At 44.7% G+C, this 26273-nt stretch overlaps 1 protein-coding gene across 1 annotated transcript in view; it reads right to left on the bottom strand.

Moving 5' to 3' along the window:
• Nucleotides 1-26273, bottom strand: part of esama (endothelial cell adhesion molecule a) — a 60679-nt gene that overhangs the window by 8616 nt on the left and 25790 nt on the right. The window lies entirely within an intron of this gene.

Below are 26273 nucleotides of genomic sequence, written 5' to 3'. Positions count from 1 at the left end.
TTTATAATAATGTCCAAATATGTCACCTCTGTATTCATTTAATTAACTCCAGGCCCAATAGAAATGACCGAAATCAGGTGGTGATGCAGTAATTAGTTTGACTTGGATTCATCTCAGTACTGCAGCTGATCTCTAATAGCTGGAATATCTCGTTGATTCCTGTATTTAGCATCACAAGGTCAAATTAGGAGCTCAACGAAATACAAAGAAGATGAACTACAGAGGGAAATGTAGTGCGCATGTTTGGCCAGAGCAGGGCAGCAGAGAGCCAAAACACGTGTGCACAGAAACACGTGAAAATGCTTATTCTGCACTTTTATGTCTACACTTTTTTGTAAAAGCAATGTCCAGGTTTGGATCATTTACTACAGTTTGTATTACTGTTTATTGTTTTTATTTATTAATTTGTTCAATTCATTCATTTTTACTTCTAATTCAAATGTATTTGACATTAAACTCAATGATTTAGATTTTGGATCTTGTGGTTGGTCACAGAGCGTTCATCTGAGCCAACGTCTCTGTCCCTCACTATGATAACAGATGATATCACAGAGGGAGTAGAGCAGAGGGTGAAGTGTGCACACACACACACACGCGCTTCTCCATCACCCTCCGTGACCTCCCCCCTGGTCTTCTCCTTATCTCTCACTGATCTGACCCGTCGCCCTCTCCTCCAGGCAGTCCGGTCTGATCCGTCTCACAGGGTTCATCACTAAAGCATGAAGACACTTTAAAGCATGTATGCAATATACAACAGGATAATGTAAAAAAAAAAACCTGTTTTCAATCTGTTTTTCCCCCCGGGTTCTATGAACGATCCAGCTGTAAGACCGACGACTACTTTGATGGACACCTCTTGTGTTTTCTCTGCACAGCTGAAATTAGACCGGCAGCAATGCACCACGTAAAGAGATCTCCACAGGGAGCAGGTGTAGGTATCAGTTCCTCCGTCTCTGTGGAGACGGATTGGAGCTGATAAGTGTCAGCCATGAACATTGTTTCTAATAAAGAGTGACGCCAGTGGAGTCATTACGCTATCGACAGAGGTGAGGAAGGAGATGGATGGAGGGAAAAAAGGTCTCTTAAGAGCCTTTCAGCAGATTTGCTGCGGCAGTGAGAAGCAGACCTCTTGGAGAGGTGCGACCTGATGGATGGATCAGTGGACATGCAGAGAAGCCAGAAAGAGGCGTAGACATCAACGCACTGAGCCACAGTGGAGCGGCTCTCTGATGGTTGCAGTAAGCCGGTAACGGACTCCAGGAGAAGGGTGGAGGACCGGCTGTACACTGACGGAGAATACAAGTCTCTGGGACGAGGACCATGTTCTGAGAGACCACACAACGCAAAGACTCGTATTCTGAAAGCCACAGCGAGTAGGAGGTGAACGTCTGCAGAGATGTAATTAGAATGAATGCAGTGCATCTTGGGAGAAACACCTCTTCATTTCGCAACCCACTTGCCACTGAACGCTTCGGTGAACCACTGGATACGTTGTTAATTAAAAACAAAGTGTGCACAAAGAACGTTGGTTTTTTTTTAATGTGCTGTGCTCCCTGTCTTTGTGCTGAGCTAACTGTCTCATGGCAAGATAGCTTCAGATTTGTCAGATAGAATGGTATCAATATGCTTGTCCAACTACTGGAAAGAAAGCTAATTAGTGTATATATATATTTTTGTGTTCCTTGTGGGACTAAAATGACTTTGGAGGTTCATGTGTTGCTTGAGTCCAGCACTGCGTGGGGCTTACGCACTATTGTGGACGAGAAAAAGGTCGGACTTTGTTCTAAATCTGGAATGTGTGACCTGGACAAGACTTCCCAGCAGGTACCACCCAGACGTCCTCATTTCACTTTTGGGAAAATGGGCCAAATGTTCAGCTCCTCATTAGTGCAGATGGGACATGATTCAAACTGATCAGACGGGTGTATTTTTTTCTTCCCCCTCTCATAAAAAATCTTGCCAAGTGCTGCTTTAAGAAGCTTTCCTGACAGAAATCCATCCTCTGATGAGCGTTCGCCCCACCAGAGGAAAAGATGAATGAATGTGTGGGGAGATGGGAACTGGAGGCATAAATAGAGAAATTAACAAGGTCACGCTCACAACGTGCTCTCTCCACTCTTCATTTGGTCAGTGAGGCTTAATCTTTCCTGACGGGTCAGGTCTGAAATCCACTCGGACGTCTGAATCTTCGTGACGATTGGCTTTAAATATCCCATGGTGCCTGATGGCGGGGCCGATGGGAGCCGGTTCCCTTCGTGGGGAGAGAAGAGGGAGTAATGAGGCCTGGATGGGTCTCTCTGGACGTGATGGGGCAGTTTCACTGAGTCTGGTTTAACAAGATGTACCATGGTGGCTTTTATAGGTCAGTGTGCATTTGTTAAAAATAAATAAATACCTTTACAATAGGGGAAGGGTGCATTTGGAAATATTGTCTGCTTCAGGCATTGCTTTCCAATTTGAAAAAAACCACAGCACCCATTCAAACTAAATAGGTTGTCATGGCATCCCGAACCACCCAACCCCAAAAATAATACGCATATATAGTGTACAGGTGCGCTTTGAACACTGTGTGGCTGTGTCGGGTGCTGGGGTACAGCTCTCTCCTCCGTTTCAAATCCTTCACTTTCTGACTGCTGAGCTCCTGAAAAGCTCCTGAGCCGTAAAGCGTGTTGTGTTACTGTGACAACCGGCGGCTGAGTTGTTATGTCATTAGCTGCGGCATCGCTGCATACTCAACACAGTTGTTGACACAGAGACTATGATATCTATTGCTTTTGTTTGTTTGAAAACGTAACATAAAAATGTAGTCAATGATCTTTGTTTTTTTACGTATATGAACAATGGTAAAATGATAAATCTTGCAGTGGCGTTGGCCCGGGGCCGTTTAAGGGACAAAACTACTTTATGTTAAGATGAAGAAAATAATGATGGTTATTGTTTAAACGACAACGTAACAATGTGACGTAACAATAGTAAGAGTCAAACAAAGGTCTCCTGTGTTTGTGACCCAACCAGCATTCCTCCTATTACACACACTGTTACATCATATTTCCTTGAAGATAAACAACTCAGCAATAATAAAACTAGAACGGGCACTCAGTAGAGCGCATACCTTCGCATATCATAATATTGGGCATTGAATTATGAACATTTTGGCATTAGTTGCATGCCAATTGGATAGAAATTGACTGTGGCAAAAATAAGTTGTTGACCTTGACCTTTGACCAGATTGATCCCAAAATCTAATCAAATGGTCCCCGGATAATAACCAATCATTCCACCAAATTTCAAGCGATTCGGTTTAATACTTTTTGAGTTATGCGTGTAAAACGCATACAAATAAATACATTTTCAATGCGAAGGTAACAATGAGATGGCGAGTAACGCCCGACCCCATCGGGCCGTTTCGTTGTTATTGACAGTAACAGTCAAAGCACACATTCCTGCATGAGTAGGTCAATTCAGTGACAAACAGAAGCACAACTCCATTGTGAGTGTAGTTCTAATGGACTTCAGGACTCTCTCTGTACTCGCCGGGGCTCGAGCAGCGTTGATGAGATCCATTTCCTCGGGTGAGAGTATGAACCTCAGAGCGTGGACTGCACACACGAGTCGGCTGGCGGTCTGCGAGCAGAACAGAGGCGGATCGCTTCCCCTTGAAGAAAAGATAGCTGAGTTTATGTTTCTGTACATGTGCAAATCTCCTAATTACAGGAAACACTTCCGATTGAGCCCGTTTACTTCTCCAGGCCTCCCCGCAGCCTTTGATGGGGGTTTGACTTCCACTAGCGACCTCACTGCTGAGAAGAAGATGGGTGGAGCGGCCGGTCGCCTCCTCCGGGAGCGTTATCAGCCTCTTTGAGGAAACTGCTAACATCAGTGAAGATGGAAAATGAGAACGTCTTCGGCAAGTCGTTTGCCGGTCCCTCCCCCCACGTCCACATTTTAATGCATTGGTTCATACGCCTGATAAAAGATGAACGGATGAGAATAGGAAGGATAAAAGACAGAGACGATGTAATCTGGGTGATTAGCGGCGTTGTCCTCCCTCTGGGGGCCGGGTGGAGACGTCACGCCGTCTCTCTCTCGGAGATAAACTACTCACGGGACGGCTGATCCCCGTTTCACCACATCATCAAAGTGGGAGGAGAGCACCAATCGGGGTTTAGATGAAATAATCCGTTTGTTCATATTTACTGGAGATGGATGTCGGCGTAGAGAAGTTTCACGTGTGCCAAGACGCCAAGAAGATGACATTCAAGGGTTCCACACGCTTTCCGGCACAAAGGGAAACGCTCCATCTCCTCTCTCACTCCATCTCCTTTATCACTCCCTTTCCCCTCTCACTCCCTTTGTCATGACTTGTCACGGATGTCGCAGCGAGAGAGGACCCAAATGCCGACATAAGTTCCGCAAAAAACAATATTTATTCCAACAAACTAAACAGGACGACAAAAACGCGGACCAAACGGAACGAAGCCACCCTGGGAATGAGACGAACAGGGTTTACATACACAGGCAGGCGGAGGTGATTGGACAACGGGGAACGAGACACAGGTGAACACAATGAGGGCGGGGCCAGCAATCACACAGAAGGAAACAATCAGGACCAGGGCAGACAATCACAGGGAGACAGACGACACGAGGACTTCAAAACAAGACACAAAACGAGACACAAACTCCAGATCATGACACCCTTTCCTCTCCTCCATCTCCTCTCACTCCATCCCCTCTCACTCCATCCCCTCTCACTCCATCCCCTCTCACTCCATCCCCTCTCACTCCATCCCCTCTCACTCCATCCCCTCTCACTCCATTTCCTCTCTCACTCCATCCCCTCACTCCATCCCCTCTCTCACTCCATCTCCTCTCACTCCCTTTCCTCTCTCACTCCATCCCCTCTCTCTCCCTTTCCTCTCTCACTCCATCCCCTCTCACTCCATTTCCTCTCTCACTCCATCCCCTCTCACTCCATTTCCTCTCTCACTCCATCTCCTCTCACTCCCTTTCCCCTCTCACTCCATCCCCTCTCTCACTCCATCTCCTCTCTCACTCCATCCCCTCTCTCACTCCCTTTCCTCTCACTCCATCCCCTCTCTCTTCTCATTTTCCTGCCCACAAGAAGCTCGCTTCCTTCCATGGTTCAGGTGGTCACGTGTGCGGCTGTCTGGGCTAAAGTGTGTGAGCAGCTCAATGAGTCATGAATGAACAACAACGACACAACTCTGTAAACACGGAACAATGTAAATAAGATCATATTTGAACCATAAACATGAATGTATCAATAATAATGTTGGTGAATAAACTAAGTGTGAATAAAAGCTGTGGAGCAGTAGGAGTGAACAGATTTCTGAAAAGGTGGCTGAGAATAAAAAAATAAAGATTATAACAACAACTAGAACGGGCACTCGGTAGAGCGCATACCTTCGCCGCAGCCACATTTTGGCCTTTTCATGACCTTGACCTTTGACCCAATCAATCCCAAAATCTAATCAAATGGTCCCCAGATAATAACCAATCATCCCACCAAATTTCATGCGATTAAAAGAAGATTTTGACCTTTTCATGACCTTGACCTTTGACCCGATCGATCCCAAAATCTAATCAAATGGTCGCCGGATAATATCTAATCATCCCACCAAATTTCATGCGATTCGGTTTAATACTTTTTGACTTATGCGAATAACACGCACGCACACACACAAATACACGGCGATCAAAACATAACCTTCCGCATTTTCAATGCGAAGGTAACAATACAAATAATATATGCCTGTCTGCTCTGAGGATGTTTAACTTAAATCATAATACAAATACAAATGTGTATAAAGATATTTCAAAAGATATTTTTCATTGTTGTGCTTGCACAGAAATTGACGAGTTATATTTATGAAAGAAAGTTGACTTGATAAAGAAGAGGCTTGATCACTTGATTTAAATTGAGTGTTTTGTTAACCGATGTATAACCTGTAAGGAGGTGGGGGAGCTCAGCCTTTCTTACAAGGAGGAGAAAGCGTTGTGGGAACCACCGACTTCAATACCACATCATTAGATGAAAACAACAGCTTTGCAACACGAGTGAATCTTCATCCTTCACTGCACGACTGATGTGGTGAAACCGGACGGAGGCTGCGTGAGGAGGAACCTGCCGAGTGTCTCGAAGACGTTGGCTGTCGTTGGGATCGGGCCGGAGCTCGTTATCTGTTCACATCCCTGGTTCTGGTCGTGAGTCGCCACGCATTCAAACGCAGATTTACTTCCAGCTTACAGAACAAACACTCAACATAATCAATTTTACATTATTTCATGTGCTTTGCATTCATAACTAGAATGGTCACTCGGTAGAGCGCATACCTTCGCATATCACAAGATTGGGCATTGAATTATGAACATTTTGGCATTAGTTGCATGCCAATTGGATACAAATTGACCGTGCTATGGTAAAAAGAAGATTTTGACCTTTCCATGGCCATGACCTTGACCTTTCACCCGATTGATCCCACAATCTAATCAAATGATCCCCGGATAATAACCAATCATCCCACCAAATTTCATGCGATTCGGTTTAAAACTTGTTGTGTTAAGCGAGGAACACGCATACAAATAAATAAATAAATACACGGCGATCAAAACATAACCTTCCGCATTTTCAATGCGAAGGTAATAACACGAGTATTTTGAATTATTTAGTCACACTTACATTCACAGCTACATGCAGGCGATGCGCCGACTTCCACCCTCTACCTGACGTGTAGAACCAAGCGTGTGAATATTTCAGAGCACACGTTAGGAACAAACTAGCCAGCAACACACAACTTAGACGAGAATAACTCGTCATCACTTCATCATTTTAGAAATTCTTGAGTTATGTGTTTTGTGAGGTCGCGGTGACCTTTGACCTTCGACCGCCCAAATCTAATCAGCTCTTTCTCGAGTCCAGGTTGATGTTCGTCTCCCCAGACGATCCTGAGACGCTGAGTTCACGAGAATGGGACCAAAGAGACGGACAAAAACATCCACCTGAAGGAGGGACTGTGGAGACTCAACTAGATCTGGTACCAAGCCTTCAGAAGAATTCCTCTACTTTAAAACCCATCACGGCAAACTGTTCCTGAATTACCTTTTTTTCCACAGTATTCATATATATATATATATATATATTTGTCTGACAGTGAAGATATAATGAAGCCATACATATTGATGACAAAACAAAGAGAACTGCAAAGCAAACTCAGACTCCATTGTCATTCTTCCCAGTATAATTAAAGGAGACAGAGCAGTGGGTCGTCTCCGTCCTCGAGCCGCGAAACTACCAGCAACTCATCAGCTGGATACGAGAGAGAGAGAGAGAGAGAGAGAGAGAGAGAGAGAGAGATTAATTGGGGGAACATAGATAGTGGGAGGCCAGGAGGGTCAGTGTGTGTGTGTGTGTGTGTGTGTGTGTGTGAATGTAGACATCTCTGTGTTTGTTCATGCACAAGTTTATTTTGATGGATATGGTTTTCCATATACCTACCACGCACGCACTACTATGAGTGGCCTTCATTACTGCTGACATGCGACAGTGTTTTAAAACAACTAACGCTCTGTTTCCATTCAATTTGAAGAGAACCGTTGAAATGTCGCAATAAAAAGAAACTTGAATGAGACATGTTTTGATTTACTGGTTTGGAGAGAATGAACTTGGTCAGCGGTTGGCGGTTCAGTCTACGCATGGTTGTAATCTGCCAATCAAACAGAATATATATTATATCATATTTGTGAGCTACAAATACATTCACTCCATCCAGCCAAACATTGGCTCATTTGACTTTGTATCCTCCTCCGGCGATACATACGCCGCCATAACCACATTAACAGGAAGCTCAAAGACAACACACACATGTAATCTGAGCTTTTGTACCACGAACAAAGCGATGCAACACGTTAACACATCACAGGCACTACACTGGTCACGTGACCATCATCACACACACATAATCACATTACAGTGTTTACATGAGCGCCGTCTTACATTCAATAATGTCATACAGGGTTCTTACACATTTTGACCAATGGATTTCCAGGACTTTTCCATGACTATTCCATGACTATTCCATGACTTTAAACCAAATTTCCATGGCCAAACTGAAATCTCGGTATAAACATGAACAATTTAGAAAATGTTGCGTATTGAGAGCGTACGCCGGCTTATATTTTGAGCGTCTTTCTTTAAAAAATATATTAATTGTTTCAAACTCGGCGTAAATGAACATGTGATTATAACAAATTTCCATGACTTTTCCAAAACTTTGATGATTTAAATTTTTTTCCATGACTTTTCCAGGCCTGGAAATGACCATTTTAAAATTCCATGACTTGTCCAGGTTTTCCATGACCGTACGAACCCTGGTCATTATGACACTGCAATGAGTTCTGCTGTAACTAACTGCTTCCTGCTGAGGAACACGGACCCCTTCCTGCGTGTTCTCGGTGCTTCATGAATCACACCGTATGTATTCTCATATCTCTGTTCTCACATGCGGTTCCTGATAGCGGCTGAGCCGAGCACAAGAACAGAGCGCTTTGTTTCATTGGAGCCGCCGTCCATCTGATCGCGACGCCCTGAGAACTGCTGCAGAGGAAACTAGAACGGGCACTCGGTAGAGTGCATACCTTCGCATATCACAAGATTGGGCATTGAATTATGAAAATGTTGGCATTAGTTGCATGCCAATTGGATAGAAATTGGTAAAAAGAAGATTTTGACCTTTTCATGACCTTGACCTTTGACCCGATCGATCCCAAAATCTAATCAAATGGTCCCCAGATAATAACCAACCATCCCACCAAATTGCATGCGATTCAAGAATAGTTTGACCTTTTCATGGCCTTGACCTTTGACCCGATCGATCCCAAAATCTAATCAAATGGTCCCCGGATAATAACCAATCATCCCACCAAATTTCATGCGATTCGGTTTAATACTTTTTGAGTTATGCGAGTAACACGCATACAAATAAATAAATAAATACATAAATACACGGCGATCAAAACATAACCTTCCGCATTTTCAATGTGAAGGTAATGACTGAAATCTGTCAAATGACAGAGCTTGAGGCTCTTATTGACCAGCTGATTAAAAGCCGACCGCGTCCATCCGACAGCATCAGTCGGACTCAATGGCACCTCGATTCAAATCCAGCTTCAGACACACAAAAAAGAAGCAGACGCGTAAAAAAGCTCTCTGCCGTCGTTGATTAGAAGTGAAAAATAATTATGCAAAAATACAGAAGAAGCAAAAGTTCACATCGTCTACACTAAAATAAATACAATCAGAAGGCAGCCTCACTCACACCCACCACACACACTCACGCATACACACTTCCTCTGCATTGTGTGGATGATAGCGGGGAGGAAAAAGCTGTGCGTCCTGATAGCGCTGTGCCGGAGCGTTATTCCGGGACTAGCCTGTTTGTCTTGGTAGGTCGTGCTACGGCGTCGGGGTCAGGCAGGAAGTAGCCCACTCCAACACGCCACCTGCTGGCGGGCTCCTCCCACCTTTGAATATTGACTCAGTGACCTCCACTTACTCAGAGTAATGTTTTCAGCAGGCCGATGCCGTTAAGCATAAACTGCAGGACGGTTATGTTTTGATCGCCGTGTATTTATTTATTTGTATGCGTGTTCCTCGCATAACAAAAAAAGTTTCAAACCGAATCGCATGAAATTTGGTGAGATGATTGGTTATTATCCGGGGACCATTTGATTTGATTTTGGGATCGGTCGGGTCAAAGGTCAAGGTCATGAAAGGTCAAACTCTTCTTTTTACCATAGCACGGTCAATTGTTATTCAATTGGCATGCAACCAATGCCAAAATGTTCATAATTCAATGCCCAATCTTGTGATATGCGAAGGTATGCGCTCTACCGAGTGCCCATTCTAGTTATCCATGCAGAAGGAATCGAAGCGAGAGTCTACATGTCATCAGACATAAACGTCGCCATCTGGACCAATCAGTGATAAATATGCGACTTTAGTTGTACCTGCTGGGCCTCTCGGGTTAATCAGTGTCATTCTGAAGAACACAAAGCGTGAGGCAACACTTCCTCCCTTTATTCAGGACACAGAGAGCACACAGTGAGGGTGGAGCTGAGTGTCATACAACATGGCATGTTACACACACACACACACAGTAAAGAGAGTTGATTTGCCCAAGGAGTCACTGACAGCTGTGGTGATCAATCTGGACGAGACGGAAGTATGACAGGAGACATGATCTGCTCAGGACACCATTACACTCCCCTCCTCCGGCTGCTAGGGTGGTGTATGTGTGAGACACACACACACACACAAACACACACACAAATAGTGTGTTGACATTTATAAACCCACCAGCCTTCAACCTGTGAATCTGGTTATAATGTTATGGCTTTAATCAAGAGATGTGAAACATTATGGTGTAACGTGACCGTCTTGTCAGAGAAGACAGACGGAGATGATTTGTGTGTGTGTGTGTGTGTGTGTGTCAGTGGATGCCATTAAAGAGATGTGGTGGCATGGTTAGAGGTTGACAGACGATCAGGGGAAACCAGGAGAGATGGGATTCTGAAGTGAGGACGTCTGTGTGTACCGGCCACATGAATGGATGACGAGTAAAACCCACACAACGCCCGGCTGAGGTTGAAACTGATCCAATACGGTGATCATCTATTTCACCTTTCATTTTGACTCGACCGACTCTCGGACCAAATACCCACGTCACAAAACTCGAGGAGAGGCGATGGGAATTCGGCCGACCACCTGGGGAGCAGCAGTCTGATGAAGACGTGGGAGCGGAGGAAGGTCTTGGTTTTTTGGGGGGGGAGATGAAAGCAGTTGTTGTGGAGCTGAAGGAGCCGGCGAGGACCGCGATGACGCCATTTGGCCCTCGATGCCCGCGGTGCACTCGCTCCGCCTCCCACACTCTCAGAACTAGCAAGAGCAGATGTTGATGTTCCGATGCCGAGCAGCTCGGTGCGGACAACTTCTCCACCTGCCTCGTTAGCGAGTCAGGGCTCAGGTGTGTGAACGTACAGCAGAGACACACTGTCTCAGTTCTCCTTTTCCTCCAGTTCATTCTGTTCACTCGTCAGCTTCCTCTCCTTGCGTACTTTGTTTCTGTTGGCTTTTTTGGACTCAGTTATCGGATAAAAATGTCTAATGCAGAGAAACCCTGCACGCGACAATAAAAACACGATTGACTGTCGTGCAAGAAGCCAAATAGGTATTTAACCCTCCTGTTACCTTTAGGGTCAATTTGACCCCATTCAATGTTTAATGTCGGTGTTCTTTGGGGTCAATTTGACCCCAGGCTGTTTTTCACTGTGTCAAACATATAAGAAATATCAACTTTTTTATATATTTAAAGGGCTATTTAGGTAGTCAACAAACAAACAAAGTACCTCACACTTAAACTTGGGAAACAATATTAATTCTAATAATTTTCTGGAGGTTTTAATTGCTGGGGTCAAATTGACCCCGAGGGTAAAATATGTTAGTAGATGTGAAGGTAACAGGAGGGTTAATTAAATTCCATCTATTAAAAATCAAGACTTGCTAGAGACCCAGACGGGAATGAATGAAATCAGCAGCACTCTGATCTCCATCCTTTTTACAAGCTTTAAGTTCTGCATCTCTGTATTTTTCACCTGGCTTGTAGTGAAGTGCTCAGATGCCATTTGGGTTGATGACGTTTGCCTCTACGGTGGCTCTCAGTGGTCAAATGACGCTCTCAAAGGTGTGGAATCCCCCTCAACCCCCCACAAGCAAATCTGACCAGTTCCCGAAAACTTTAAGGACGGTCATGTTTGTTATTAAACGTACAACAATTTCAAATTAAGAATACAAGCCTTTACGTTATCTCTGATAAGATGCAACGCTTTGGCGTCAAATGAAGAGCCTCGTCCTGAACACCCTTGAAAAAAAAAGGCAAGGGATGAGAGAGGAGGACGATGCTTGGAATCAAAGATAAGGAGAGAGGGAAAGGCATTCATTTGGTTTTGATACAAATACTGATAATGTATGAGGGGGGTCGTCCGCCGCGGGCTAATGCTAAGTGAAGTTGTTTGTCCTTGATTGGAATGAGTGTAAATGTCTAAAGACAGCCGCTGGCTACCAATGATCACTTTTCTGGATTCACATCTTCACTGGTACAATGATGACGGACGGCAGATGGAGAAAATGATGAGCTTGACACAGAGTTCTGGATTCGGGTCGTTTCTCAGGGAGCGTGTTTCCCACACTGTGTCCCACTCTCAGCCACATCGCACACAGACACTGTCATCTTTGCAGAAGGATCAAGCATCTGAAGGAGGATTACTGGTGGAAGCTGGAGTGTCAATACGGCGTGTTTCTGTCACAGTCCTCCGGCAGTTAGTTAGGTCGTTTTCGGAGAATCTGAGGAGATGGTCGACGCCCCTCTCGTGTCTGTAAGGTGAATACAAAGCTGGAGCCAGGAGCTCGTTAGCTTAGCTTAGCATAGAGACTGGAAACAGCTTTTCGGCGGACTTCTTCCTCCAGCTGGTTTTATCTCCGACTTAGAGAAGTTCTTTTTGGATGGAAGTTCTCTCCACGGTCTGATATTCTCAAACAGAGCAGCTCTTTGCTGTGACTGGGCCTCGCACAATAATAACTCGATGGACCGATCGTACAATATACAGACACACCCACGACCATGTCTATGTTATCCACTTATTGTACGATCTATATCAGGGGTCGGGAACCTATGGCTCGCGAGCCATATATGGCTCTTCCGGTGACGGCCTATGGCTCCCAGACAATTTTGAGTTGAGAAAAAAATAATCTCTGCCCGCCCCCCTGTAATTTTCTCTATCGCGCCAGATCACAGCAGAAGTAATTTAAGGTCCCTTTTCTTAAAGACGTCTTTGTTCTTTTATTAAACTAAACGTCTGTTGTTGATCGTATCTAACCAGCAGCATGTCACTCTGTCTCTACGTGTCGCGTGAGCACTTCTCGGCTCTCCGTCTCGCGCGGTGCAGAGCTCTCAATGAAATATATTTGGAAATATTTGGCTTTTATGGCTCTCCGTCAAAAAGGTTCCTGACCCCTGATCTATATGGACCTGACCTCGATCGTTTTTACATCATCGACTTCTCATATCACGTATGAGATGACTCCGATCATTTTGATGTTATCTTCTTATCGTACGATATATGGTGACGCACACTCAATCTTTTTGATGTTAATACTGTATTAGGTTTATAGAGTGCTTTTCAAGCTACTCAAAGATACTTTACATCACATAATGAAAACATCCTAACTTCTTATCTTCTTTGATTGTCTATGTAGGGCTATAACAAACGTCACCTTCCAATTCCATTGAATATTCTTCAGCTATTGTATCATAAGTATATCAGTGTTAGAAAATTGTCTTTAAATTATTATAATATCGTTATTATACGATCTGAGGCCAAGGATAAACTGAGGGCAGCTGAATTCTTTCAGCCTGGTGACAAACATGTAGAGTGATAAGCCGACTGATACAAATCCAATCAGTTGCTAAACTGTACATCTAACATGTCACCATACCGTACTCGGCCGCCCTCTGATAACATCCCGTCTTTCCTTCTTACAGAAGACGTTGCATATCCTAATTAGACCAGCTCGCGATCCCAGAGCGAGCATGTGGGCGTGGGCGGGGGGCATCAAGCACAAACAAAAGAGCTCTGGAAGGACGGGAAGTGACAAAGCAAAGTTCACTGTCCCGAGAGGAAATTGTTATTTGTGCTGTTTGATCTCTGATATCCCCTCCAGCCTCGGTGTAATTGAAACGGGTTTTTTTGTCCGCTGTGGATCGTCAGTAAAATAAAAAATAAATAAATCACACCGTAACCCTCCTGTTACCTTCACATTTACTAACATATTTTACCTTCGGGGTCAATTTGACCCCAGCAATTAAAACCTCCAGAAAATTATTAGAATTAATATTGTTTCCCAAGTTTAAGTGTGAGGTACTTTATGTTTGTTTGTTGAATCCCTAAATAGCCCTTTAAATATATAAAAAAGTTGATATTTCTTATATGTTTGACACAGTGAAAAACAGCCTGGGGTCAAATTGACCCCAAAGAACACCGACGTTAAACATTGAATGGGGTCAAATTGACCCGAAAAGTAACAGGAGGGTTAAGGTGGAGCTATTACACATATTTGCCGAGAATTCGACTTAAGAGGCGGCAAGAAAACAGGAGAAACAGCCCCCTTGAATATTCATGACAATCTATCAAAGAGCGACTTGCGGACGGATTATTCAGAGGGACATCCGTCTCTGAGGAAGCTATGAGGAATTGTTTATGGAAAAATACCAATTTGCTTCATGTCAGCTCTCGGCTGGCAGAGGGCCTAGAGTGACGACACCGAGCAAAGATAGACATGTCAAACATTCCTGAAAAAATATCTTGACAAAACAAACATGCTCTTTCCAGCTTTAACTCTTGTTGGATTCTAATGAGGGAGGAAAAAGAAAGACTTGTATTGTTGTCCATGAAGATCAAACACAACTCGAATATGAAAGGTTTTTTTCCAGTGAGGAACGAGCTGTGTTTTCTGCATTGCCTCTGCCTGGCATGATAAAAGCCTTAAGACTGGGATAAAAGTGTTATTTATCTGCATGTTACTGTAACTGTGGCTGTGGAAGTGACAGTTTAGAGCTTAGAGAGAAGCCTTTAATCTATGAGCCGATGCATCAAGTGCTTAAAAAGAAAACCCGACCCGACACTGGGAGGGTTGAGTGCCAGTTTCACCTTCAAGTCACAAGTGTAAAGTTCACTTTACTCCATTGAATATGCTAGAGAGGGATAATGGCATCACTGTAATGATGCTCGGCAGCTTTTCCCCGTATAGTCTCTTGACACCGAAGCGTTTCGCGGGTTTAGGCAACAAAACCACTTCACTGGGGTTACAAAACATGCTGGTTTGTATTGTATCAGGGTTCTTACACATGTTGACCAATGGATTTCCAGGACTTTAAACCAAATTTCTGAAATCTCGGTATAAACATGAACAATTTAGAAAATGTTGCGTATTGCCGGCTTACATTTTGAGTGTCTTTCTTTAAAAAACATATTAATTATTTCAAACTTGGCGTAAATGAACATGTGATAACAAATTTCCATGACCTTTCCCAAACTTTGATGATTTAAGTTTTTTCCATGACTTTTCCAGGCCTGGAAATGACCATTATAAAAATTCCATGACTTTTCCAGGTTTTCCATGACCGTACTCAACCCTGTGTATGCTTGTCCAGTAACGTAAGCGACAGAGGCAACGTCACGCGGCTTAGTGGACCAACACGGTGAGAACAAACATAGCATCACGTGACCCAACGTGGTGAGTCCAAACATAGCATCACGTGACCCAACGTGGTGAGTCCAAACATAGCATCACATGACCCAACGTGGTGAGTCCAAACATAGCATCACATGACCCAATGTGGTGAGTCCAAACATAGCATCACATGACCCAACGTGGTGAGTCCAAACATAGCATCACATGACCCAACGTGGTGAGTCCAAACATAGCATCACGTGACCCAACGTGGTGAGTCCAAACATAGCATCACATGACCCAACGTGGTGAGTCCAAACATAGCATCACATGACCCAACGTGGTGAGTCCAAACATAGCATCACATGACCCAACGTGGTGAGTCCAAACATAGCATCACATGACCCAACGTGGTGAGTCCAAACATAGCATCACGTGACCCAACGTGGTGAGTCCAAACATAGCATCACGTGACCCAACGTGGTGAGTCCAAACATAGCATCACGTGACCCAACGTGGTGAGTCCAAACAACACAACTTCTGGTTTCACACGGGACGAGAAGCGCCGGTCCTCTGAGTGAAAGTCCTGTGATTGTTTCGTCTGAAACTAAGATTCCTGTTTGCCTGAAACGATGACGAGCCCTTTGTATCTGCACAGAGAGGGTCCTCTTCACGCCGTCACTGGCTCTGCGGAGGGCCTTTCAGGAGGTTGCATGTAAATGGACCTCATCCATTCATACACTGGCGGGTGGAGCTAAGGTTCCACCTGTCCACCAGGAGTAACCAACATTCACACACTGATTATGTAGCAGCTAGACCACTAAATCCTAACACTTTGGGATATTCCATGATGCCGTGATGAACTTGTTTAGAAACAGTAAATCCTAAAAACTCCTCAAGACAATGTCACTTCAGCTGCTCTCTTGCTCGACAATGACGGATCTCATCGGCGAGTCCAGTTGAATTCGTGGCCGTCACAAATCGTTGTGCTCAACTGTGTTGAGTGAGCGGTGTTTGAAGTGGAGAGCCAGAGCCCCGTCTGTCCCCCGGGCTCATATTGAACGACTTAATAAGTGTTCCAGGCATTATGTATGAAATGTGTATTATAATAATAGCAATTGTGCCACGTAATTATATGGATGTGGTTGTTGGTGTGGCCTGCTGGTAGTAATAGAATCAACTCCTGGGGAGGGAACCTGTCTTTATGCTGTAATCATTGCTATGACTGGAGAGAATATAATTACCAGACTACACCCCCCTGTCACGGACACAAAGCCAGCATTAACACACCAATGGCAGTATGCACAAGAGTACATCTGATCCCAGAAGAGTCTCAACCCAGATCGCTCATTTAACGTGTATACTTCATGTATACTCTTTGTACTAGTTCATCAATATTATGGCATCTATGCTTTTAAAAACCTCTGCTGGTCCCAAAACTGCAAGTAATGTTTCAGTGTTATAAATTCAAAGGTCAAAGAGGCCTGGACCCAGAGTCTAAATTACTTTTTGGTTCCAGCTTTTATGATAATCATGTATCACAGAGGGGGAATATACAGGATTACAGCAGCATAGTAAGATCAAAACAAGTGATATAAACAATAGGCAGTAAACAGTAAATACAACAATATATATACAATAGTAGAATAAATATGGCTGTTTTCACAGTGTATTGATAGAATTATTGCACAGGTTGGAGTGAATGAAGTGATTGGAGTGTTTTGAATTGTTGTGTGGTCTGCTGGGCGTCCTGTCTCCCACCACCTCCACCACCCCCACCACCTCCACTGGGCACCAGCACACTGCTGGCCTTCTCCAGTTTGTTTAGTCTCTTCCTGTCAGCTGTTGTGAAGAGGCATAGACCAAAAATATACCATTGTCATATCAATGTGTGTAATTGCACGTTCAATGCAACGAGTCTCTTCCATACATTTGTATGAATTTGCACACTTGTAAGGTAATTTTTAATTTAATCTCCTCCTACACTTTTTGATTGCGACCACGATGATTGACGTAGTAAATCCTATGTAATTCTTTGTAAATGTAAAGCGTATTGATAACGTTGATACTTTTTAAATTACATTATAATACCACAGTCAGCTATTGTATTTATTTCTCTGCTATGAATTCCAGTCCTATTTTTGACATGCTGATCTATTTTTAAATAAGCTCCTCATGGTGACATGTACAGTTTATCATTCATTTTGAGTTGTATAATACAAATCTATGGAGGCCCATTAAGTCCCGCTGTATTTAGATCTCAGCTCGTATACACTACTACAAGTTCCATTTGAATGTCAAAATGCTGATTATTTCAAATTGATCAACTGTTTATAAACGACATCTAGGAACGGATTGTTATATTTAGGCAGATACCTTTTTATCAATCGCTAACACACAGCTAAATCATCACCAGACGATAGCTGAAGGGTTCCCAGGATGCTCCTCTTCTGCTATCCACTCCGTTTAACTACAAACCACCAAAGCTTGCTCAAATGAGATTGGTCCATACGATTCGGACTCGATTCTGCAGATATCTGTTCATAGAGATTACCCTTTGAGTATTCTACTCAGGGTCAGTGTTCCTTTGCGACCTTTGCTTAAGAGGTTAGCTGAGTCGGCAGTTTGATTTTCTGCTGGACAAAACCCCATGTTGAACTTTAAATATAGCCTGAATTTGAAATGAATCAATGAAGTACCTTGAGTCCAAATGCCAGAATAATCCTCTCGACTAGAAAGGTCTAAACCGTAGATGTGGTATATTTTGATTGTGACGGGAGGTGCAATGATGCTAAAAGTGGAAAATGTAAGTGCTTTAACACTGAAATCTGTATTTCTCTTCACCTGGACAGGTTCACGGTACGACACTGAACACAGAGTAGCCATGTTTCCAGTCACTCAATCAAAATCAGCTGGTTTGGAGAGAATAAACACAAAGCGTAGTTTAGTGAGAGCGCAGTACAGCATGGCTGTAATCCGCCAGTGAGCTGACTAGAAGAAGGAGAATTTGAGAGCAGGAAACAAAACAGTAGAGACAAATTAAGAGAGGTCCTCAGGTATGTGTTTCAATTGGTCGACTTTTTATGGTTTTGTATCAGCTGTATTGGCCATGTTTCATGCTGTCTGGAGACACAGTCAATACCAAAATATTGAATAAATTGAAAAGTGTTTCCACAATTCATTTCCACACACCGCATTTGTGGGCGACTGTGGTTCAGTGTTGAGCAGGGTCGTCCTTCAAGTGCCAAATATATTTTTTTTAAAGGTCCCAAAACACATTGAGCGACTGTAAAACATATTTTAAGCAATTTAAAAAGTTGTTTAATTTTTTTATAATTTTGTATGTGAAACGTCAAAATGTGCATACAAATATATTATTGGAAACACAGCTAGAGTTTCCACACCAGAGTCCCCATTGGGAATATTTGACCGGCTTTGAAGGCCGACAACATGTGAAATATAAATCCGGACATGTGGGACAACAACCAAAAAGGTTTCAATCTAAAGTAGAATTTTAACCCTCATGTTCTTTACATTTCAAACTTAAAATATGACATTATTAAAATTCAAATCATGGAACATAGTCTTCTTATTATGCCACGTTAGCTGGAAGTCACAGACATATAACAGTATACTGGAATAGGCATTGTGAGTCAAACACATGTTGATATATTTCAGTTTAGCACAGTAGGATATACAGTATGTCTCGCTTTAGTCATTAACACAAAAAAACGAGGGATTTCACAAAGAAAAAAAACTGGGAATGCATATTGTGTGTGTGAGTGTGCGACATGAAAGCGTGTGGACGGAGCTGTTGGCACAGGAGCTCTTCCCCTCATCTCCGCTGCACTCTGAGCTGATTGGGTTAGATGGCAAAGCGGCGAGGACTTTGTGCTAAGCCTCAACACTCCTAATCCTATCAGCGCTCAAAGGCAGCGCTAAAGGTGAGGCTCCCCGAAGAGACGAGCACATCTGGTGCCGGGTGGAGGGACGGGAGCAGCAGACTGACAGGGAGGCACACACACACACACACAGGCACACACACACCGACATCCACCTGCTAACATGTGTGGCCGAACTAATGAAACATCGCTGGCAGCTATAAATAAAAGTGACTGACAGTAAACATGTCACTGATGGGAATCAAACTCCCAGTGAGAAATATTAGTTGCTCCTGCCGACTGAAGACCGGCAGCCGAGCTGCGCCGCCGCCGCCGAGTGCTCTCTCGATCAGCGAGCAGACGGTCGGCCTGTCACCAGGAGATGCTTTTAATGAGACGGCATAGGTTGAAATGAAACGAGTGTCGTGTACGACAGTGAGTGTCGTCACGCCCATTGCATGGAGCACATGTATCTATGAGGCAACTCACAACATTATTGGACTCGAGACAAATGAACAGCCACCGTATGTGAAGGCTGTGGACGCAACACTGGCCGTATGTCTCATCAGGATCAGAGTTTTATGTTTGATGGGTTCACACTGGTCAAACTTTGTTTATTAGTACAAACGGGACTGTAGTTTGTCGAAAGTCGAAAGTCAGTAGCGTGTCCGCGTGCTAACACTTCCTCATCAGCACCAAACACATCACACAGCGCAGGCTGGTATCAATGCTTTTGCAGGTATTTGGTCGTAAACAAAAATAAATAATTTGTTGGACACAAGAAAAATCAGAGGATCACCAACGTTCAACTTGGTACAACTCATAAACTAGAACGGGCACTCGGTAGAGCGCATACCTTCGCCGCAGCCACTTTTTTGATGTCATGTGAACATTTTGGCATTAGTTGCATGCCAATTGGATAAAAAAAAGAAGATTTTGACCTTTTCATGACCTTGACCTTTGACCCAATCGATCCCAAAATCTAATCAAATGGTCCCCGGATAATAACCAATCATCCCACCAAATTTCATGCGATTCGGTTTAATACTTTTTGAGCTATGCGAGTAACACGCAAACAAATAAATAAATAAATAGACGGCGATCAAAACATAACCTTCCGCATTTTCAATGCGAAGGTAATAAAGCAAAAGTTCTGGAGCAAAGTGGTGGGCGCACTGAGTAACACTGATCCACGACGCTAGCATGGCTGAAAGCTTATGGAAAGATAGCATTGCTAAAACAAATATTATATTCTGGTCCATGCTAACCAGGACTATTTAACTAGTCCGGAAGGCATCAGAGGTGGAAGCGGTTGAACTTAGCTTCATACTCCTGTGCTCGTACGATCCGATTCTGCAACATCAACACCATGTTCAGGGTTTGCGTCCGGGGCTTTTAAGGTAAAGTTACAACTCATTTCAGGCTTTTTTTCCATTGCGATGTGAGGGTCCTGGGACAGACGATGTCGTATGTGTACAGATTTTAAAGCACTCCGAGACACATTTGGGATTTTAGGCTGTACCAATATGAATTGAATAGAATTGAATTACAAATACAAGAAGAGAAACAAGGATACATACAAAAGAGATCGCATTTTTTGAAATGTTCAAATTCTTGTCGGATTGAAGTGCGAATACAAATCTTGGTTTATTATAATAATTCCAACTGAAATTCTGGCATTCACATTGACGAAATGACCGTTGAGATGATGACATTTATTAAAAAGGTGTGGATATCAAAGGTCACACTGAAAACCTTTGCGTGGAGAATCACAAAGTGAACTCTGAGAGCAACAGGTGAGCCGTGAGCGTCGGTGTGACGGGATGCGTTCTGTCAGCGTGAGCAGACCGTGTCCTGAACACAGACGGTGGGCGGAGGCGAGACTCGGGGAGCAGCGAGAGGAGCGGAGAAGCTTCCTCTGAGCGGAACAGGACCGCACAACTGTCTGCCCCTGTAGGTCAGGCGATAGGTCAGCGTATGACACTCTGCCGGGGCTCAGTCTTCGCGGTTCATTCGGCATCATGCTTGTTGTCAATGGTGGCAGCACTCGCTGTTAATTCCTCCGGACCCCTAAAACAGAACTTTGGATATTCCTGCTTATTTGAAAATACGGTGCTTATTCTGTGCTCAATGTAATTTGCTTACCACTACAATGTGGTTGGATCCCGCATCATTACCAGTCAGGGTTCTTCTTGGGTCAAAATGAGTCTTCGGTGCTCCCAACATTTTTTTTTGCAGTCTGTGCCGCTCTGTCCATTCGCGCACCTCACAGTTGCGTATTGATCGGACAAGAAGACACGCTTATCAACTCGATTACTGTTGATCAAAACAGAACGAGGCTTCGGCTGTAGCCTAATTGAAACATACTATTGAGAACATATTCGCTGACATGCAACGTGATGAACACATTTTTATTATTTATTTTTTCCCATTGCGGACTTTTTTTTGCCTTAGGCGCTCGGGAAAACGGCTTAGGCGCGCGCCCACATTTTCTCTATGCAGGAAAAACCCTGCCAGTTCCTTTTTTAAAAAGTATGAAGGAAAGCATAAGGTCAATATTAGTTAAATTTTTTCAAGTGTCAGTTTTTGCATGGCTCGAAATGTTGCCCCACGTCAAGGTGTTGAGCAAAGTGTACCATACCCCCCCCCCCCCTATTCATTTCAGCCGTCTGCTGGAATAGGATCCGTCTCCTCTCGAAAGGAGCAGGCCGTCACACAAGTTGCCGCGCTAGCATCCCCACGCCCGTGATCCAGCACTAAAGCGTGAGCAGCCACCTCAGCTCTCCAGGTAACAGCCTCCCTTCCCTCTAAATGGAGCCATTGTATGCGCCGCGGCCCGCTCCACGACCCAGAATCCCTCGGCACACAATGGACAATGGGGTCCGACTCCAGTTACCGACCAACCTGTGCGCCCCGCCCGCGCTCATGAGCAGAAACGGGAGACGAGTCGTGCACGCGCTCTCCCCACGAGGCCTGACCCCGCCCTCCCCCCCCTCCTGCCACGGCGGGGGGATCGGGTTGGCGCCGGCCTCGCACTGGCCAACACCAGCAATCTCTGCCCCTTTGAAGACTAACTCAAGTCCGTGGAACCTTAGTATTCCCATCACCCTTAAAAAGGTGAGGACATATTGATCCGCGCTCGCTGAGCAGCTGAGGCCCCCCCGACCACGAGCGGCGAATCCCCGTGGACGGCTCGTTGTTCCCGGCGCTCCGCCCACGACAATTGAGGCCGTTATCAACGAACGGCCTTTTGTGCCGAGATGTGGAGAAGACAGAATGCGTTTATTTATTTTGGTGGCGAATCGTGATCGGAGCGATTGATCGCCGCAGGCCTGGAATTGGTGTGGATGGAGAGGAGAGCGACGACAGGAAGGAGGAATTACTGGAGGGGCCTTATCTGGGAGCGCCAGGCCTCTGTGACAGGAAGTGGAACGTCAGGGGGGGGGAAGAGGAAGTGGGCTTGGATGTAACGCACAAACACACACGTATAGCCCGGCGTGTACAAAGCCAAGTGAACACACACACACACACACACACCATTTCCTGCCTAATGGGCAATGCTGGAGGGATGGACAACTCCCATCTCTATCCTGTCTCTGTGAATTCAGTTTTGTTTCCTCTATCTCCCAACTTCTTGTTTCCCTTCCCTCTCTCTCTTCCTATTTCACTGCATCAGCATTATTTAGACAGAATAAATGGAATGGGCGGGACACAAAGGGAAAGCATAATCACAGATATTCAATAATAGTGAATATCGAACCGAGGGAGGCTGTTTGGTTGACCCGCCTGACACGATAGGGTTCAACACATTATAGATTTTAGAAAGGAATCGCTGAATACATTTGACAAGCGGGCGGCTATATGGCGCTGGATGGTGGAGCTGGATCTTTTTTTCAACCGTTTTTGTGTTTGGGATTAGAGTACATCGCTCGGCACTCTTTTTGGTCCTCGAGTCTGGTGTTAATCGAGAGCAGCTCCGACATAATGATGCATCACACACATTCACATTTCAAACGAGTGAGTCGCTCTCCCATGAAACGGGCCTTCATAGACCAATGTCATTTCAAGAGAGCGTTGAACAAATAGGTTTCCATCATGAAAGGCTTCTTCCGGAAAAACAATCGAGTTTCCACACAGCGGATGAACAAGTGCATCCCGGGTGGCTGATCCGAGTCATTCGGATCACTTTTCCTTTGTGTCTAGACTGTGACGGAGTGCTTTGAGAACCTGGGAACAGCTCTTTGAGGAACACACTCATCTTTACCAAACACGGCCTCAGAAGATTTAGTCCAACAACTTCACGGAATTCTGTCCAGGCCTAATCTAGGTTATTTGGCTGCGGAGGATGCTGTATGCTGAGAGCAGTGGCATAAAGCTGGAAAACACAAACACATACACACGTTCAGGAGGCCGTGTGCACATCAACACACACACACCTCTCACTGACACCACGGCGTCTGTTGGCATTTGTGCCTGTGTGCTGTGCTGTCACTTGCTGTGTGAAATAATGCATGGACTCCAGAGCAGCCCCCCCCCCTCCCGAGTGGCCTGAGAGCCAGGGCCAGCTTTGTCCCTCCACACACCCACTCTGGAGACAGGGACCAGTTAATGGAACGCACGGGCTCTCCTCACCCTATTTCCATAACGCAGTGGAATAGAGTAGAGAGGGAGGAACCAAAATGGAGGCAGTAAGAGAGAGAGAGAGGGGGGGGGGGGGTAAACTAGACACCAAAACAGCAGTCTGTGAACACACTGCAATTTGTGCCGACGGGGCAGGAACGACAGTGACGCCCGACAGCGCCATGTGATGAAAATAACAACCACCATGCATTATGCAGGACACTCTCCTTCCACTGAACCGAGCACTCTGGACTCTGCAGGACGTCGCCGTCCCTCCTGAAAAGCCGTCCACAGCCGGGGGGCTCCACGGTTTGAGCGTCTCCGCTCTGCGACAACGATCGTCCGACGGCACCGCGCGCCCCTTTCGGGGCTCGTCGCTACGCGGCGGGCGACGATGGTGATCTCCTGCCCGATGCCACGGAAGCGAGTCGTTTGCGCTCGACCTGCCGAGCGGGTCCCACGGGTGGCGGGAACAACCCTGCCGTGTCGTTAGACTGCTAGACAAACAAATCTGCAGAGGAAAGACGGGAGGTTGAGGCGTGGCCGTGTCAGCCAGAAAGTGTGCGCTTTGTGTCATAAAACAGTGGAATATTCAAATAGTTGTGAACCAGGAGCCATGTGCTTATTGTCGCCTCGATGTCAAAGTGTGTGTTGTGATGTCAAAGTCCTTCTCAAATCACGTCCTGTAAAAAAGGCGACGGTGGAGTTCAGGGCGTCTTCATTGATACAAATTGTCATGATCTGGAGTTTGTGTCTCGTTTTGTGTCATATTTTGAAGTCCTCGTGTCATCTGTCTCCCTGTGATTGTCTGCCCTGGTCCTGATTGTTTCCTTCTGTGTGATTGCTGGCCCCGCCCTCATTGTGTTCACCTGTGTCTCGTTCCCCGTTGTCCAATCACCTTCACCTTGCCTGTGTATGTAAACCCTGTTCGTCTCATTCCCAGGGTGGCGTCGTTCCGTTTGGTCCGCGTTTTGTCGTCCTGTCTAGTTTGTTGAAATTAAATCTTGGTTTTGCAGAAGTTATGTCGGCATTTGGGTACTCTCTCGCTGCGACATCCGTGACACCTCATAACACATAAGTCGTCTTTACAAGCAGCTTATTACCAACCATATTTTGGTTTGCTTCTGGGGCCCAGAGTAATAATTCAATTACATTATTTTCAATTCTGTTTATTTTATATAGCCCAATATCACAAATTTGCCTCAGAGGGCTTTACAATCTGTACACATACGGCATCCCTGTCCCAGGAGGACCGCACATCGGATCAGGAAAAACTCCCAAAAAATAGAAAAAAAACTTTTACGGGGGAAAAAAGTGAAGAACCCTTCAGGAGAGCAACAGAGGATCCCTCTCCCCGGATGGACGGAAGCAAGAGATGTCATGTGTACAGAAGGAATCATTACAGAGTTATAACACATTCGATGAATATCAATTATCGAGTATCATGATGTCATGATGGGCGAACAAGACAAAGTCAGGTGACGAAGTTTAAACAAACACAGGTCTTTCACGTAGCAGACTGCTACACGCGTCACGTGTGAAACCAAAAGTCAACCCAGTGTTGAAGTTCCCACTCTGGTCTCTCCTCATATTCAAATCCACTGAGCCAGGGAGCCAGAAGGGCATCATCGTAGAGCTGTATCCAACGTCAGTCTGTTCTAATGAAGCTTGGACTGTCTGTTGTCGTTACCTTCGCATTGAAAATGCGGAAGGTTATGTTTTGATCGCCATTTATTTATTTATTTGTATGCGTGTTCCTCGCATAACACAAAGTTTTAAACCGAATCGCATGAAATTTGGTGGGATGATTGGTTATTATCCGGGGACCATTTGATTAGATTTTGGGATCGATCGGGTCAAAGGTCATGGAAAGGTACAAATCTTCTTGAATCCCATGAAATTTGGTGGGATGATTGGTTATTATCCGGGGACTATTTGATTAGATTTTGGGATCAATCGGGTCAAAGGTCAAGGTCATGAAAAGGTCCAAATCTTCTTTTTACCATAGCACGGTCAATTTTTATCCAATTGGCATGCAACTAATGCCAAAATGTTCATAATTCAATGCCCAATCTTGTGATATGCGAAGGTATGCGCTCTACCGAGTGCCCGTTCTAGTTTCCTATGTTATACTCATCTTTACCACAGGACAATTATGAAAATATAATGTGTTCCTGTGGTTACGTAATGTATTTTGTGGTCCTGTCAGGTTGCTGCTGGATGACCCTGTTATGCTACAGGTGCGCAGAGAAAAATTTGTTTTGATAAGGCTTAACAACAAGTATGGATTGACCCAGAATATTTTGTATTGTCAGTTTGTAGTCACTGTGTGTGTGGGTGGGTGTACGTGTGTGTGTGCTTGAGACCGAGAGGGCGGAAGGTAACGTTTCTGTTAGTCAAACTATAAGAATCATTTGATTTCAAACATTTTGAAAGCTTCGAGCTATTCGGTACAGCCCTCCCCACTT

The sequence above is a fragment of the Pseudoliparis swirei genome, chromosome 3 (assembly GCF_029220125.1).
Source record: "Pseudoliparis swirei isolate HS2019 ecotype Mariana Trench chromosome 3, NWPU_hadal_v1, whole genome shotgun sequence".
NCBI classification, from domain to species: domain Eukaryota; kingdom Metazoa; phylum Chordata; class Actinopteri; order Perciformes; family Liparidae; genus Pseudoliparis; species Pseudoliparis swirei.
Note: the sequence above shows the minus strand (reverse complement) of the source record. Positions and strands in the feature narration are given on the sequence as shown.